This window comes from Ochotona princeps, unplaced genomic scaffold (genome assembly GCF_030435755.1).
Source record: "Ochotona princeps isolate mOchPri1 unplaced genomic scaffold, mOchPri1.hap1 HAP1_SCAFFOLD_375, whole genome shotgun sequence".
Lineage (NCBI taxonomy): Eukaryota > Metazoa > Chordata > Mammalia > Lagomorpha > Ochotonidae > Ochotona > Ochotona princeps.
This window is the reverse complement of record NW_026701060.1, coordinates 114,464-125,159: the sequence shown is the minus strand read 5'-3', so window position 1 is coordinate 125,159 and position 10,696 is coordinate 114,464.

Here is a 10,696-nt window from a genome sequence, read left to right as displayed (position 1 = left end):
ATTACGTGTTCTGTGTTCTGAATTCTGAGTTCTGTGTTCAGATTTGAATTCTGAATTTTTAGTTATGAGTTTTAAGATCTGAATTCTGAATTTCTAGTTCTGAATCCTGAACTCTGAGTTATTAGTTCTGAGCTCTGATTTCTGAGTGGAATTCTAAATTCTGAGTTCGAGTTCTGAATTCTGAGCTGTGAGTTGTAAGTTTGAATTCTGACTTTTGAGTTCTGAGTTCTTAATTCTGTGTTGTTCTGAGCTGTGAAATCTGAGTTCTGAGGAGGTCTGAGTGCTAAGATCTGAATTCAGAATTCTGAGTTCTGAATTGCGAGTTCTGAGTTCTGAATTCTGAGTATGGGTTTTGAGTTCTGAATTCTAAGTTGTGAGTGACTTAGAATTTCGAAGTTCTGTGTTCAGAATTCAGAATACAGAATTTCTACTTCTGAGTCCTGAATTCTTTGTTGTGTTGAGTTGTGAAATCTGAGTTGTGAAGAGGTCTGAGTTCTAAGATCTGAATTCAGAATTCTGAGTTCTGAATTGCGAGTTCTGAGTTCTGAAATCTGAGTATGAGTTTTGAGTTCTGAATTCTAAGTTCTGAGGTGTGAGTTCGAAATTCTAACTTCTATGTTCAGAATTCAGAATTCAGAATTCAGAAATCCTTCTTATGAGTTCTGAACACTGCATTCTGAGTTGTAATTTTGAATTCTGATCTCTGAGCTCAGAATTCTGAGTTTTGAATTTGCAGTTCTGAGCTGTGAGTTTTATCTCTGAATTCCGAATTCTGAGTTCTGACTTCTGAATTCCAAATTCTGAGTTCTGAATTCTGAATTCTGTTGTGTGTGTTCTAGTTTAAATTTCTATGTTTTGAGGTCTGAGTTCTGAATTCAGTGTGGAGCTGAATTGTAATTTCTGATTTCAGAATTCTGAGTTCTGGGTTCTGAATTCTGAGTTCCGAATTACGTGTTCTGTGTTCTGAATTCTGAGTTCTGTGTTCAGATTTGAATTCTGAATTTTTAGTTATGAGTTTTAAGATCTGAATTCTGAATTTCTAGTTCTGAATCCTGAACTCTGAGTTATTAGTTCTGAGCTCTGATTTCTGAGTGGAATTCTAAATTCTGAGTTCGAGTTCTGAATTCTGAGCTGTGAGTTGTAAGTTTGAATTCTGACTTTTGAGTTCTGAGTTCTTAATTCTGTGTTGTTCTGAGCTGTGAAATCTGAGTTCTGAGGAGGTCTGAGTGCTAAGATCTGAATTCAGAATTCTGAGTTCTGAATTGCGAGTTCTGAGTTCTGAATTCTGAGTATGGGTTTTGAGTTCTGAATTCTAAGTTGTGAGTGACTTAGAATTTCGAAGTTCTGTGTTCAGAATTCAGAATACAGAATTTCTACTTCTGAGTCCTGAATTCTTTGTTGTGTTGAGTTGTGAAATCTGAGTTGTGAAGAGGTCTGAGTACTAAGATCTGAATTCAGAATTCTGAGTTCTGAATTGCGAGTTCTGAGTTCTGAATTTTGAGTATGAGTTCTGAGTACTGAATCCCAAGTTCTATGTTCAGAATTCAGAATTCAGCATTCGTAGTTCTGAGTTCTGAGTTCTGAACTCTGTATTCTGGGTTCTAATTTTGATTACTGATTTCTGAGCTCAGTATTCTGAGTTTTGAATTTGGAGTTCTGAGCTGTGAGTTTTATCTCTGAATCCTGAATTCTGAATTCTGAATTCTTAGCTGAATTCTGAGTTCTGAGTTCTGAGTTACGAATTCTGAGCTGAATTTTGAATTCTGAATATGAGTTTTGAGCTCTGAATTCCAAATTCAGAGGTGTGAGTTCAAATTTTAATTTCTTTGTTTTGAGTTCTGAATTCTGAATTCTGAGTTCTGAATTATGAGTTCATGTTCTGAATTCTGTGTTCTGTGTTCAGAATTTAATTCTGAATTGTTAGTTCTGAGTTTGAAGATCTGAATTCTGAATTGCTAGTTCTGAATTCTGAACTCTGAGCCCTAATTCTGAGTTATTATTTCTGTGCTCTGAATTCCGAGTGTAATTCTGAAATCTGAGGTCTGAGTTTTAAGATCGGAGCTGTGAGTTCTAAGTCTGAATTCTGAGTTTTGTATTCTGAGTTCTGAATTCTGTCTTGTGCTGAGTTGTGAAATCTGAGTTCTGAGGAGGTCTGAGTTCTAAGATCTGAATTCAGAATTCTGAGTTCTGAATTACGAGTTCTGAGGTGTGAGTTCGAATTTGAATTTCTTTGCTTTGAGTTCTGAGTTCTGAATTCAGTGTGGAGCTGAATTATAATTTCTGATGTCAGAATTCTGAGTTCTGGGTTCTGAATTCTGATTTTTGAATATTGAGTTCTGTGTTCTGAATTCTGAGTTCTGTGTTCAGATTTGAATTCTGAATTTTTAGTTATGAGTTTTAAGATCTGAATTCTGAATTTCTAGTTCTGAATCCTGAACTCTGAGTTATTAGTTCTGAGCTCTGATTTCTGAGTGGAATTCTAAATTCTGAGTTCGAGTTCTGAATTCTGAGCTGTGAGTTGTAAGTTTGAATTCTGACTTTTGAGTTCTGAGTTCTTAATTCTGTGTTGTTCTGAGCTGTGAAATCTGAGTTCTGAGGAGGTCTGAGTGCTAAGATCTGAATTCAGAATTCTGAGTTCTGAATTGCGAGTTCTGAGTTCTGAATTCTGAGTATGGGTTTTGAGTTCTGAATTCTAAGTTGTGAGTGACTTAGAATTTCGAAGTTCTGTGTTCAGAATTCAGAATACAGAATTTCTACTTCTGAGTCCTGAATTCTTTGTTGTGTTGAGTTGTGAAATCTGAGTTGTGAAGAGGTCTGAGTTCTAAGATCTGAATTCAGAATTCTGAGTTCTGAATTGCGAGTTCTGAGTTCTGAAATCTGAGTATGAGTTTTGAGTTCTGAATTCTAAGTTCTGAGGTGTGAGTTCGAAATTCTAACTTCTATGTTCAGAATTCAGAATTCAGAATTCAGAAATCCTACTTATGAGTTCTGAACACTGCATTCTGAGTTGTAATTTTGAATTCTGATCTCTGAGCTCAGAATTCTGAGTTTTGAATTTGCAGTTCTGAGCTGTGAGTTTTATCTCTGAATTCCGAATTCTGAGTTCTGACTTCTGAATTCCAAATTCTGAGTTCTGAATTCTGAATTCTGTTGTGTGTGTTCTAGTTTAAATTTCTATGTTTTGAGGTCTGAGTTCTGAATTCAGTGTGGAGCTGAATTGTAATTTCTGATTTCAGAATTCTGAGTTCTGGGTTCTGAATTCTGAGTTCCGAATTACGTGTTCTGTGTTCTGAATTCTGAGTTCTGTGTTCAGATTTGAATTCTGAATTTTTAGTTATGAGTTTTAAGATCTGAATTCTGAATTTCTAGTTCTGAATCCTGAACTCTGAGTTATTAGTTCTGAGCTCTGATTTCTGAGTGGAATTCTAAATTCTGAGTTCGAGTTCTGAATTCTGAGCTGTGAGTTGTAAGTTTGAATTCTGACTTTTGAGTTCTGAGTTCTTAATTCTGTGTTGTTCTGAGCTGTGAAATCTGAGTTCTGAGGAGGTCTGAGTGCTAAGATCTGAATTCAGAATTCTGAGTTCTGAATTGCGAGTTCTGAGTTCTGAATTCTGAGTATGGGTTTTGAGTTCTGAATTCTAAGTTGTGAGTGACTTAGAATTTCGAAGTTCTGTGTTCAGAATTCAGAATACAGAATTTCTACTTCTGAGTCCTGAATTCTTTGTTGTGTTGAGTTGTGAAATCTGAGTTGTGAAGAGGTCTGAGTACTAAGATCTGAATTCAGAATTCTGAGTTCTGAATTGCGAGTTCTGAGTTCTGAATTTTGAGTATGAGTTCTGAGTACTGAATCCCAAGTTCTATGTTCAGAATTCAGAATTCAGCATTCGTAGTTCTGAGTTCTGAGTTCTGAACTCTGTATTCTGGGTTCTAATTTTGATTACTGATTTCTGAGCTCAGTATTCTGAGTTTTGAATTTGGAGTTCTGAGCTGTGAGTTTTATCTCTGAATCCTGAATTCTGAATTCTGAATTCTTAGCTGAATTCTGAGTTCTGAGTTCTGAGTTATGAATTCTGAGCTGAATTTTGAATTCTGAGTATGAGTTTTGAGCTCTGAATTCCAAATTCAGAGGTGTGAGTTCAAATTTTAATTTCTTTGTTTTGAGTTCTGAATTCTGAATTCTGAGTTCTGAATTATGAGTTCATGTTCTGAATTCTGTGTTCTGTGTTCAGAATTTAATTCTGAATTGTTAGTTCTGAGTTTGAAGATCTGAATTCTGAATTGCTAGTTCTGAATTCTGAACTCTGAGCCCTAATTCTGAGTTATTATTTCTGTGCTCTGAATTCCGAGTGTAATTCTGAAATCTGAGGTCTGAGTTTTAAGATCGGAGCTGTGAGTTCTAAGTCTGAATTCTGAGTTTTGTATTCTGAGTTGTGAATTCTGTCTTGTGCTGAGTTGTGAAATCTGAGTTCTGAGGAGGTCTGAGTTCTAAGATCTGAATTCAGAATTCTGAGTTCTGAATTACGAGTTCTGAGGTGTGAGTTCGAATTTGAATTTCTTTGCTTTGAGTCCTGAGTTCTGAATTCAGTGTGGAGCTGAATTATAATTTCTGATGTCAGAATTCTGAGTTCTGGGTTCTGAATTCTGATTTTTGAATATTGAGTTCTGTGTTCTGAATTCTGAGTTCTGTGTTCAGATTTGAATTCTGAATTGTTAGTTCTGAGTTTTAAGATCTGAATTCTGAATTTCTAGTTCTAAATCGTGAACTCTGAGTCATGAATTCTGAGTTACTAGTTCTGAGCTCTGATTTCCGAGTGGAATTCTAAATTCTGAGTTCTGAGTTCTGAATTCTGAGTTCTGAAATCTGAGCTGTGAGTTCTAAGTCTGAATTCTGAGTTTTCAGATCTGATTCCTGAATTCTGCGTTGTTCTGAGTTGTGAAATCTGAGTTCTGAGGAGGTCTGAGTGCTAAGATCTGAATTCAGAATTCTGAGTTCTGAATTGCGAGTTCTGAGTTCTGAATTCTGAGTATGGGTTTTGAGTTCGATATTCTATTTTCTGAGTGAGTTAGAATTTCGAACTTAAGTGTTCAGAATTCAGAAATCCTAGTTATGAGTTCTGAACACTGCATTCTGAGTTCTAATATTGAATTCTCGTGTCTGAGTTCAGAATTCTGAGTGTTGAATTTGGAGTTCTGAGGTGTGAGATTTATCTCTGAATTCAGAATTCTGAGTTCTGAATTGTGAGTTCTGAGTTCTGAATTCTGAGTATGGGTTTTGAGTTCTGAATTCTAAGTTCTGAATGAGTTAGAATTTCGAAGTTCTGAGTTCAGAATTCAGAATTCTGAATTCCTAGTTCTGAGTCCTGAATTCTTTGTTGTGCTGAGTTGTGAATTCTGAGTTCTGACGAAGTCTGAGTTCTAAGATCTGAATTCAGAAATCTGATTTCTGAATTGCGAGTTCTGAGTTCTGAAATCTGAGTATGAGTTTTGAGTTCTGAATTCTAAGTTCTGAGGTGTGAGTTCGAAATTCTAACTTCTATGTTCAGAATTCAGAATTCAGAATTCAGAAATCCTACTTATGAGTTCTGAACACTGCATTCTGAGTTGTAATTTTGAATTCTGATCTCTGAGCTCAGAATTCTGAGTTTTGAATTTGCAGTTCTGAGCTGTGAGTTTTATCTCTGAATTCTGAATTCTGAGTTCTGACTTCTGAATTCCAAATTCTGAGTTCTGAATTCTGAATTCTGTTGTGTGTGTTCTAGTTTAAATTTCTATGTTTTGAGGTCTGAGTTCCGAATTCAGTGTGGAGCTGAATTGTAATTTCTGATTTCAGAATTCTGAGTTCTGGGTTCTGAATTCTGAGTTCCGAATTACGTGTTCTGTGTTCTGAATTCTGAGTTCTGTGTTCAGATTTGAATTCTGAATTTTTAGTTATGAGTTTTAAGATCTGAATTCTGAATTTCTAGTTCTGAATCCTGAACTCTGAGTTATTAGTTCTGAGCTCTGATTTCTGAGTGGAATTCTAAATTCTGAGTTCGAGTTCTGAATTCTGAGCTGTGAGTTGTAAGTTTGAATTCTGACTTTTGAGTTCTGAGTTCTTAATTCTGTGTTGTTCTGAGCTGTGAAATCTGAGTTCTGAGGAGGTCTGAGTGCTAAGATCTGAATTCAGAATTCTGAGTTCTGAATTGCGAGTTCTGAGTTCTGAATTCTGAGTATGGGTTTTGAGTTCTGAATTCTAAGTTGTGAGTGACTTAGAATTTCGAAGTTCTGTGTTCAGAATTCAGAATACAGAATTTCTACTTCTGAGTCCTGAATTCTTTGTTGTGTTGAGTTGTGAAATCTGAGTTGTGAAGAGGTCTGAGTTCTAAGATCTGAATTCAGAATTCTGAGTTCTGAATTGCGAGTTCTGAGTTCTGAATTTTGAGTATGAGTTCTGAGTACTGAATCCCAAGTTCTATGTTCAGAATTCAGAATTCAGCATTCGTAGTTCTGAGTTCTGATTTCTGAACTCTGTATTCTGGGTTCTAATTTTGATTACTGATTTCTGAGCTCAGTATTCTGAGTTTTCAATTTAGAGTTCTGAGCTGTGAGTTTTATCTCTGAATCCTGAATCCTGAATTCTGAATTCTGAATTCTTAGCTGAATTCTGAGTTCTGAGTTCTGAGTTATGAATTCTGAGCTGAATTTTGAATTCTGAGTATGAGTTTTGAGCTCTGAATTCCAAATTCAGAGGTGTGAGTTCAAATTTTAATTTCTTTGTTTTGAGTTCTGAATTCTGAATTCTGAGTTCTGAATTATGAGTTCATGTTCTGAATTCTGTGTTCTGTGTTCAGAATTTAATTCTGAATTGTTAGTTCTGAGTTTGAAGATCTGAATTCTGAATTGCTAGTTCTGAATTCTGAACTCTGAGCCCTAATTCTGAGTTATTAGTTCTGAGCTCTGAATTCCGAGTGTAATTCTGAAATCTGAGGTCTGAGTTTTAAGATCGGAGCTGTGAGTTCTAAGTCTGAATTCTGAGTTTTGTATTCTGAGTTGTGAATTCTGTCTTGTGCTGAGTTGTGAAATCTGAGTTCTGAGGAGGTCTGAGTTCTAAGATCTGAATTCAGAATTCTGAGTTCTGAATTACGAGTTCTGAGGTGTGAGTTCGAATTTGAATTTCTTTGCTTTGAGTCCTGAGTTCTGAATTCAGTGTGGAGCTGAATTATAATTTCTGATGTCAGAATTCTGAGTTCTGGGTTCTGAATTCTGATTTTTGAATATTGAGTTCTGTGTTCTGAATTCTGAGTTCTGTGTTCAGATTTGAATTCTGAATTGTTAGTTCTGAGTTTTAAGATCTGAATTCTGAATTTCTAGTTCTAAATCGTGAACTCTGAGTCATGAATTCTGAGTTACTAGTTCTGAGCTCTGATTTCCGAGTGGAATTCTAAATTCTGAGTTCTGAGTTCTGAATTCTGAGTTCTGAAATCTGAGCTGTGAGTTCTAAGTCTGAATTCTGAGTTTTCAGATCTGATTCCTGAATTCTGCGTTGTTCTGAGTTGTGAAATCTGAGTTCTGAGGAGGTCTGAGTGCTAAGATCTGAATTCAGAATTCTGAGTTCTGAATTGTGAGTTCTGAGTTCTGAATTCTGAGTATGGGTTTTGAGTTCGATATTCTATTTTCTGAGTGAGTTAGAATTTCGAACTTAAGTGTTCAGAATTCAGAATTCAGAATTCAGAAATCCTAGTTATGAGTTCTGAACACTGCATTCTGAGTTCTAATATTGAATTCTCGTGTCTGAGTTCAGAATTCTGAGTGCTGAATTTGGAGTTCTGAGGTGTGAGATTTATCTCTGAATTCAGAATTCTGAGTTCTGAATTGTGAGTTCTGAGTTCTGAATTCTGAGTATGGGTTTTGAGTTCTGAATTCTAAGTTCTGAATGAGTTAGAATTTCGAAGTTCTGAGTTCAGAATTCAGAATTCTGAATTCCTAGTTCTGAGTCCTGAATTCTTTGTTGTGCTGAGTTGTGAATTCTGAGTTCTGACGAAGTCTGAGTTCTAAGATCTGAATTCAGAAATCTGATTTCTGAATTGCGAGTTCTGAGTTCTGAAATCTGAGTATGAGTTTTGAGTTCTGAATTCTAAGTTCTGAGGTGTGAGTTCGAAATTCTAACTTCTATGTTCAGAATTCAGAATTCAGAATTCAGAAATCCTACTTATGAGTTCTGAACACTGCATTCTGAGTTGTAATTTTGAATTCTGATCTCTGAGCTCAGAATTCTGAGTTTTGAATTTGCAGTTCTGAGCTGTGAGTTTTATCTCTGAATTCTGAATTCTGAGTTCTGACTTCTGAATTCCAAATTCTGAGTTCTGAATTCTGAATTCTGTTGTGTGTGTTCTAGTTTAAATTTCTATGTTTTGAGGTCTGAGTTCTGAATTCAGTGTGGAGCTGAATTGTAATTTCTGATTTCAGAATTCTGAGTTCTGGGTTCTGAATTCTGAGTTCCGAATTACGTGTTCTGTGTTCTGAATTCTGAGTTCTGTGTTCAGATTTGAATTCTGAATTTTTAGTTATGAGTTTTAAGATCTGAATTCTGAATTTCTAGTTCTGAATCCTGAACTCTGAGTTATTAGTTCTGAGCTCTGAATTCCGAGTGGAATTCTAAATTCTGAGTTCGAGTTCTGAATTCTGAGCTGTGAGTTGTAAGTTTGAATTCTGACTTTTGAGTTCTGAGTTCTTAATTCTGTGTTGTTCTGAGCTGTGAAATCTGAGTTCTGAGGAGGTCTGAGTGCTAAGATCTGAATTCAGAATTCTGAGTTCTGAATTGCGAGTTCTGAGTTCTGAATTCTGAGTATGGGTTTTGAGTTCGATATTCTATTTTCTGAGTGAGTTAGAATTTCGAAATTAAGTGTTCAGAATTCAGAATTCAGAATTCAGAAATCCTAGTTATGAGTTCTGAACACTGCATTCTGAGTTCTAATATTGAATTCTCTTGTCTGAGTTCAGAATTCTGAGTGCTGAATTTGGAGTTCTGAGGTGTGAGATTTATCTCTGAATTCAGAATTCTGAGTTCTGAATTGTGAGTTCTGAGTTCTGAATTCTGAGTATGGGTTTTGAGTTCTGAATTCTAAGTTCTGAATGAGTTAGAATTTCGAAGTTCTGAGTTCAGAATTTAGAATTCTGAATTCATAGTTCTGAGTCCTGAATTCTTTGTTGTGCTGAGTTGTGAATTCTGAGTTCTGACGAAGTCTGAGTTCTAAGATCTGAATTCAGAAATCTGATTTCTGAATTGCGAGTTCTGAGTTCTGAAATCTGAGTATGAGTTTTGAGTTCTGAATTCTAAGTTCTGAGGTGTGAGTTCGAAATTCTAACTTCTATGTTCAGAATTCAGAATTCAGAATTCAGAAATCCTACTTATGAGTTCTGAACACTGCATTCTGATTTGTAATTTTGAAATCTGATCTCTGAGCTCAGAATTCTGAGTTTTGAATTTGCAGTTCTGAGCTGTGAGTTTTATCTCTGAATTCCGAATTCTGAGTTCTGACTTCTGAATTCCAAATTCTGAGTTCTGAATTCTGAATTCTGTTGTGTGTGTTCTAGTTTTAATTTCTATGTCTTGAGGTCTGAGTACTGAATTCAGTGTGGAGCTGAATTGTAATTTCTGATTTCAGAATTCTGAGTTCTGGGTTCTGAATTCTGAGTTCCGAATTACGTGTTCTGTGTTCTGAATTCTGAGTTCTGTGTTCAGATTTGAATTCTGAATTTTTAGTTATGAGTTTTAAGATGTGAATTCTGAATTTCTAGTTCTGAATCCTGAACTCTGAGTTATTAGTTCTGAGCTCTGAATCCCGAGTGGAATTCTAAATTCTGAGTTCGAGTTCTGAATTCTGAGCTGTGAGTTGTAAGTTTGAATTCTGACTTTTGAGTTCTGAGTTCTTAATTCTGTGTTGTTCTGAGCTGTGAAATCTGAGTTCTGAGGAGGTCTGAGTGCTAAGATCTGAATTCAGAATTCTGAGTTCTGAATTGCGAGTTCTGAGTTCTGAATTCTGAGTATGGGTTTTGAGTTCTGAATTCTAAGTTGTGAGTGACTTAGAATTTCGAAGTTCTGTGTTCAGAATTCAGAATACAGAATTTCTACTTCTGAGTCCTGAATTCTTTGTTGTGTTGAGTTGTGAAATCTGAGTTGTGAAGAGGTCTGAGTTCTAAGATCTGAATTCAGAAATCTGATTTCTGAATTGCGAGTTCTGAGTTCTGAAATCTGAGTATGAGTTTTGAGTTCTGAATTCGGAATTCAGAGGTGTGAGTTCAAATTTTAATTTCTTTATTTTGAGTTCTGTGTTCTCAATCCTGAGTTCTGTGTTCAGAATTTGAATTCTGAATTGTTAGATCTGAGTTTTAAGATCTGAATTCTGAATTGCTATTTCTGAATCCTAAACTCTGAGTCCTGAATTCTGAGTTATTAGTTCTGAGCTCTGAATTCCGAGTAGAATTCCAAATTCTGAGTCCTGGATTCTGAGTTCTGAGTTCTGAATTCTGAGTTGTGAGTTCTAAGTCTGAATTCTGAGTTTTGAGTTCTGAGTCCTGAATTCTGTTTTGTGCTGAATTGTGAAATCTGAGTTCTGAGGAGGTGTGAGTTCTAAGATCTGAATTCAGAATTCTGAGTTCTGAACTGCGAGTTCTGAGTTCTGAATTTTGAGTATGAGTTCTGAGTACTGAATCCCAA